This window comes from Rhinolophus ferrumequinum, chromosome 10 (assembly GCF_004115265.2).
Source record: "Rhinolophus ferrumequinum isolate MPI-CBG mRhiFer1 chromosome 10, mRhiFer1_v1.p, whole genome shotgun sequence".
Lineage (NCBI taxonomy): Eukaryota > Metazoa > Chordata > Mammalia > Chiroptera > Rhinolophidae > Rhinolophus > Rhinolophus ferrumequinum.
This window is the reverse complement of record NC_046293.1, coordinates 34774413-34782269: the sequence shown is the minus strand read 5'-3', so window position 1 is coordinate 34782269 and position 7857 is coordinate 34774413.

Genomic DNA, 7857 nt, shown 5'->3' with positions numbered 1-7857 from the left:
AGATCTAGCAGGTAATGTCCCTAATTATGATATATTTGTTTTGAGGATATTATAGGACTATTCCCTACTGTACGAATTTCTCCCTTCTCTCATCTTTGCACATACACATAAAGATGAGGGTAGGGCCGGCCCAGTGGCTCAGGCAGTTGGAGCTCCATGCTCCTAACTCCGAAGGCTGCCGGTTAGATTCCCACATGGGCCAGTGGGCTCTCAATCACAAGGTTGCCAGTTCAACTCCTCAAGGCCCGCAAGGGATGGTGGGCAGTGCCCTCTGCAACTAAGATTGAACAAGGCACCTTGAGCTGAGTTGCCGCTGAGCTCCTGGATGACTCAGTTGGCTGGAGCGCATCCTCTCAACCACAAGGTTGCCGGTTGGACTCCCGCAAGGGATGGTGGGCTGCGCCCACCTGCAACTAGCAACGGCAGCTGGACCTGGAGCTGAGCTGTGTCCTCCACACTAAGACTGAAAGGACAACAACTTGAAGCTGAACGGCACCCTCCACAATTAAGATTGAAAGGACAACAACTTGACTTGGAAAAAAGTCCTCACACTGTTCCCCAATAAAGTCCTGTTAAAAAAAAAATATGTATATAGATAGATATCTAGATAGATAGATAGATATCTAGATAGATAGATAGATAGATAGATAGATAGATAGATAGATAGATAGATAGATAGATAGATAGATATAAAGATGAGGGTAAATGGGATCAAATATATGGTAATATAAGGAGAACTGACTCTGGGTAATGAACATACAATGTAATATATAGATGATGTATTACAGAATTGTACACTTAAAACCTATGTAACTTTATTAACCATTGTCACCCCAATAAACTTTAATTAAAAAAATTTAAAAATTAGAAAAAAAGATTACAGAATTTCCAAAAAAATGTATAGTAATTTTGCTGAAAAAAGAAAACATCTTTACTAAAGAAGTTAGTGAGCGGCTCAAAAAGGAAAGAGACCAACCTTACATTGAAGAAAAGAAGCGTAAAACAATATGTATAGGATTTGATATTTCTGTGCAAATAGTTGCTTTTAAAACATTATACAGGATGCGTAGTAATACTACCTAGCTTAGAAATATATTTTAATGCTGTCATGTAATCAGGTTACATATGAAAGAAACTTGTAGAACTTAACAAAACCAGGCTTTGGAAAAGATGACTAAAGCACACATTTTTATTTTATGCTTTGAAACCTGAATTGAGATATTTCACTACTTTTAAACCATATGAAATCATGGAAGGCATCATAGCAAGAGCTAAAACCCTAGGGAGGCTATTAACAATTTTGCCTTCACACTTCCTACATGATTGTGGAAATGTGGGCTCTACTTCCCCATGAGACTCTTATTGCCAGATTTGGTACAACTACTGCTATATCAACAGAAAGGATTAGGCATTACAGTGGGCCCATAGCAGATCTTGCCTTAGAAAGTTAAATGTATATGTCAGGGATGCTAAAAAAAACACCTTAAGATAGAGGAAAATTAGCTTCCTGTAGCATAAGGAGGCATCATATAACAAATACATAAATAGTGGTCCTACAAAACAGACAATAATCTATATTAACAATAGAGGCATAAAAAGGTACAAGTTTTATAAATGGAATGATCAGATTAGGTCAGGGAAAACCAAGTTATTATAGTGTAAGTGAAACCTTAGTGGGCAGGGATGGTGAGAGAAGACAATTGATTACAAGGAATATCATGAACAAAAGCACAAAATTGCCTAGATAAGAGATGCATGCAAGTGGTACCAAAGAGAATGAAAAGAAACCAACTGCCAAGATGTGAAGAGGTAGAATTCACAAGCTTTGGCAATTTGTACTTGAGTAGAGAGAAATGAAGGTGAATGGTGATGCCACAGCATAACCAGTGAAGCCATAAAAACAAATGAGCAGAGTAATGATGAGTTAGTGGATCCTAAGTTCAGAAAAGTACTTAGAGCCTCGTATGTCTATTGTCATGGCATGATAATTAGTTTCAGATTATGTTTAGGAGATTGTTTGTTGCCTCTTACTGGATTTAGGGTTGACTCTTAAAAGTTTTGGATTACATAAAAGGTGCTTGATGTAGAGACGAAAATACTATAATGTTGCTTTACAAGTAAGCCACAAAGGAATTGTAGAGTTTTTTGAGCCATGAAAACATAAACAAAACATCAGAACAACTTATTAACCTAGTGAAATGCAGTTAAGTTGGGAACAGTCCTGATTCCAGGACACATTGTAATGTAAGTTCCAAGAGTCAGGGACCCAGCTTCTCAATGTATACGCTCTGGTTTAGGTTTGTCCTGTCCATAGGGTAAAGAAAGGTAGAAAATGTTATTTTTATATCCTATTAAATTGTGAAAATGACTGAATTTAATGTAAGGCTGTATCCTTGGCAAAAGCCATTAAATCAGGGTGGGAAAGATAATTCTACTGTTTTTCCCAACCGAATAGCAATTAGGAATACAAGGGGAGGTTTTAGCTTGAACATTCTCATAAATCCCTATGGATGATGAACTGACTAGCAGGGATGTTGCCTCTAACTGTGGCAGCTGGTGAGTAATTTGTAGCCTGTAGTCACCTCATTCTAAGTGCGTTTACAGGAAGTCTTGGGATCAACAATTTGAGTAAGAGTCATTCTCACCGGACCTATTATCACCAGGCCACACCATGTTCATGGCACGTGACAAAGTGATGCAGATGTTTGGAGATATTTTAGGCTGAAAATATGCTAAATTAGGAATTAGGATTCTAACAGAATAATAGAGAAGGACTTTCTGGATATAAGGGGGATTTTAGGGATCCTGGTAGATAATAAATATTTTCCAATCTAGGTATACCTTTCCATGAATGGAGACTTTGAGGTAGGTGGAGGTCACCTGACTGGAATTGTGTACAGAAGACAAACTTCACTGCTGTCTTAGGAATCCCTGATGGTCCTATATGGACATTCTAAGGGGTCAGCTGGGGTGGAGAATTTTGCCAGTTTTGAAAATCATGAGACTGAATATATGAATCTAAGAGCTAAGATTCTAAATGGGAGCTGTCCTGCTTCCTTTATAAATGAAGAAAATTAAACCCAGGGAAAGGAAAACCATAGCCTCCTAGTTATACCCTGAATTACTAAATTGTCCTTCTGACACCAGTGCTGTCCTACCTAACAAAAGTGACTTCAGAAAGGAAGTGGACAACTCTACCCACGCCATTTGCATTGTGACTTTGCTGCTCCTCCATTAAAAAGGTGAGTCTATTTTCCCATCCCTTGAATGTGCATTGACTTGTGATTTACTTGGGCCAATAAAATAGATCAGAAGTAAAAATATGTCAGTTCTGATAGCTTCAAAAGACCTGTGTGCTGTTGTTTATTTTTTTTTAAAGGAACTCTGCCACCACTACGCGAACAAGCCTAGGCTAGCCTGATGGATGATAAGAGACATGTGGCCCAATCACACCGTCACTCCAGCTGGCAGTCAGCAAAACACCAGCTGTATGTGAAGTCGTCATAGACCAGCCAGCCCCCTACTTACCTGCCAGCTGATGACAGGTGCATGAATGAACCAAGCTGAGATCAGCTAAAAACACCCCTCTGACCTATAGAATTGTGAATAATAATACATGCTTATTTTTTTTAAAGGAGCAGTTGACAAACTATGGCTATGAGCCAGCCACCAGTTTCTGTAAGATTTATTGGAACACAGCCATGTCCACTTATTTATGAATTATCCATGGCTTCTTTCACACTACAGTGGCAGAGGTGAGTAGTTAAGGGAGACACTGTATGGTCCCCAAAGACTAAAATATTTATTATTTGGCCCTTTAAGAAGTTTAATGATTACCTGTTTTAAATCACTAAGTTCTGGGGGTAACTTGTTATGCAATAATATCTAACTAGTATTCTATCATATGAAGAAATTACTAGATCATTTTGGTTATTTATTCTTGCTAAATAGACTGTCTTAAAAACTTAATGGCTTAAACAACAACCAATTTCTCTTTTACAATTCTGTGGGTCGACTGGGCTCTGCTTGGCTGTTCTTCTGCTCCACAGGATGTTTGATGTTGTCTAGGAGAAAGACTGGACTGAAATCTCTGAGCTGGCTCATTCAGGTGGCTGGCAATTGATGCTGGATGTCATCTGGATTGACTTGGGCACTTACTTTGCTGGCTATGCACATAGCCTGATGACTGGGTTCTGAGAAGAAGCATCTCAAAAATGAGTTCTGAGAAACCCCCATCAAGTTACATGACTTCTTACGACTTGGCATTAGGTGCTCATTTCTGCCATGTACTATCAGTCAAAAGTGAGTCCCAGAGAGACTCTCTGGCTGCTTGAGAGCTGGCCACTATCATGAACAACACAGTAACTATCCAGACCAGAAAGTTCATGACCAATAGACTACTTCAACAGAAACAAATGGTCATCAACGGGAAGGCAACAGAACATAAGACAGAAATTTGGGGAAAACTAGCCAAAATGTACAAAACCACACCAGATGTCATCTTTGTATTTGGATTCAGAACCCATTTTGGTGGTAGCAAGACAACTGACTTTGGCATGATTTATGATTCTTTGGAATCATAGAAATCAATCAATCAAACAAAAATGAACCCAACATAGATTTGCAAGCCATGACCTGTATGAGAAGAAAAAGCCCTCAAGAAAAACAGCAAAGGGAATGCAAGAACAGAATGAAGCAAGTTAGAGGCCTGGAAAGGCCAATGTTGGTGCTGGCAAAAAGGAGTAAAAATTCGTCAGTGAATTTATCTGCAGTGATTGAGCAGATTTTTTTATGAGAACATTAACAAACTAAGAAATTTTATGTGAAAAAAAAAGTGAGTCACAGAGTAAGCTCAGATTCAAGGGGGGGGACTACACAGAGGAGTAAATACTGGGAATTCAGGTTCGTAGTCATAGATGGGGGCAGGGCGATATTGTTGAAAACAAGCTATCTCAACTGGAATATATACCCTTTCCCCTCTTTTCTGTCCTTTCCTGAAGCATCTTTCATTTTGTCTCCACTTTAATAGTATTGGAATTATTAAACTCACCCACATGCTTGCTATATACATACATATATGAGTCTTTATTTTATTATATATATATATATATATATATATATATACACACGTATATATATGTGTGTATATATATATACATATATATTTATATGTTTAAGAACTCAGAGTTCCTGGATTAAAGTCTTAGGTTGGCTTAGTTGGACAGCAGAGTGATGTTTATACATGGATCTTTTACCTTTGGAAAGGGCCACTTCACATATGCTTCAATTGAAATGTGTGATGATTCTTTAACCTTAGTAGTTTTAAAGCTTTTAATCACATTATATATTTTTATCCGTCTTTGGCAAGATGATAATTTAGATTGGATGGTAACCAAAATGAAATATATGAAATAATGTAACAACTTTCCAGGATACTTCACTCTCACTTTGACAGTCATTGCCTCCCATACACCTGTGGGCTCAGCAAGACTCAACACCAAGTTTACAAGAAGTCAGAGTGCAGGTGATCTAGGTGCCGCTGTACTGCTCACTTTGGGGATTCTTTTCACAGTGACCACCTAAAATTCTAGTAGTATGTGCTTTGAGCTCTTGGTTCATTTTGTCTCAACTAATAGATCAATTATTTTGAACCACAAAACCCCTGTCATGTGTTTTTTACTCTTGATTTTCAAAACACTGGCTTGCTCTCTAGCACTTTTGAGATATTTAACTAGCCCGTTACCAACTTTTTCTCTCAAATTCCATGGCAACGCTGCATGTCTGGACACTCCTCAACACACACACACACACACACACACACACACACACACACACACACACGCACACCTATATAACTAAAAAACGGCTGGAAGACACAAAATTGTTTCTCTTCATATTATGCTAGAAGTTAAATTGGGTGAGTTTGAAATGAGACATAAACTCCTTTCTTTTGCTCACTCCTTTGTGGATTTAGAGGAAAAGTTGTACTAATTAAGTTGCACTTAATTCTGCTTTCTCTATAAATATTTCAAAATTTTACATCTTTTTTACATGATTGTGTTGAATATTTTCACCTACTCACCATCCTCTTTCACCATAATCTTTTCAATACATCCTTTTCTGTTGCTGGTTTTTCCTAGCTTATTCTGATTTCCTGAAGCAAATCTAGTGACCCATGCTATCATTTGATCCATTCAAATGCTCCTGCTGCTTTTCTCCCAGTCATCAACTGTTTCTTATCCTCTGTCCCTGCTCCGGCTTAATTATTCCTCTTACCCCTGCTATCCACACAGTGATCAGAGAGTGGAAGATAAGATATCACACCTACCCCATCTGGGGCTTGTCTTAAAAGACTATTGCAGGCCATGAGGAAAAAGTAACTCCTCATCCATGTTTTCCTGAATAAACGCAGAAGAAACAGGCCAGAATCATGTTCAGAAAAGACTTACTGCCACAGAACAAAGCCAAGAGAGAAAATTTTAAAGCCTAGTATTTGATCCAAAAGCATTAGATAGACTAAGAGAAGGGAGTTAAAAAATAAGAAAGCATGACACAGAGAGTGAGAAAAAAGGCAAACAAAATGTGGCCATCAGCAATTCTGTTAATGGAGTATGGACCACAGTGCCAGCTTTTTCATTTGGTTATGATGAGTTCATTTTAATTGTTAGAGTAAAATCCACCTGCTGTTGCCTAGGATTGTTCCTCCCATGTTTGCAGTATTCTTGTATATTCTGCTTTGTGATTTCTTCTTATGTTCTGTATTTCTGGATGTTTTGTGAAATTTACTCATGACTCCATACTTACTACTTTAAGTCCCTTAACTATATTTTTGTAAAATCTATTTTCATTTTTAAGTAGCAACTTAAATACAGTGAAATGCACAAATCTGAAATATACAGTTTAATTGTTTCTACATTTTTTCTTCTTTTTTACATTTTATTAAATTTATTGGGGTGATGGAAAGAGAACTGACTCTGAGTGGTGAACACACAGTGTGATATACAGATGATGTGAAACAGAATTGTACACTGAAACCTATGTAACTTTACTAACAATTGTTCACCCCAATAAGCTTTAATTAAAAAAAAATTGTTGGGGTGATATTGGTTAATAAAATTATATAGGTTTCAAGTGTACAATTCTATAATACATCATCAGTGTATCTCACTGTGTTTACTACCCGATGTCAAATCTCCTTCTATCACCATATATTTGACCCCCTTTATCCTTTTCTACCTCCCCCCTTTCCCTCTGGTAATGACCATACTGTTTTGTGTCTATGAGTTTTTGTTCATTTGTCTTTTTACTTTGTTCCCTTTATATTTAAAGGATAACTTTGCTGAATATATTATTCTTGGCTGGCAATTTCTCTCTTTCAATAGTTTGAATATTTGATTCTACTCTCTCCAGCTTATAGGGATTCTGCTGAAAATCTGATGATAATCTAATGGGCTTTCTTTTATAGGTTACCGTCTTCTTTTCCCTGGCTACCTTGAGAATTGTTTCTTTGCAATTATTTTTGACAGTTTTAATATAATGTGCCTTGGAGAAGGCCTTATTAAATTGAGATAATTGAATATTTTGTTTGCTTCTTGCATTCAAGGATCCAGCTCTTTCAATAGGTTTGGAAATTTCTTGTTGAGTATTTGAATAAGGTCTCTGTTCCCTTCTTTCTCTCTTCTCCTTCTGTTATACCCATTATTCTTATATTGTTCTTTCTGATGCAGTTAAATAGTTCTCTCATTATTTTTTTTACTCTCAAGTCTCTCTCTTTCTCCATCTATGTCATTTCTAGATTTCTATCACTAATTCTTTCCTCCATCAGGTCAGCTTTATTTCCTATGCTCGGTATTTCAT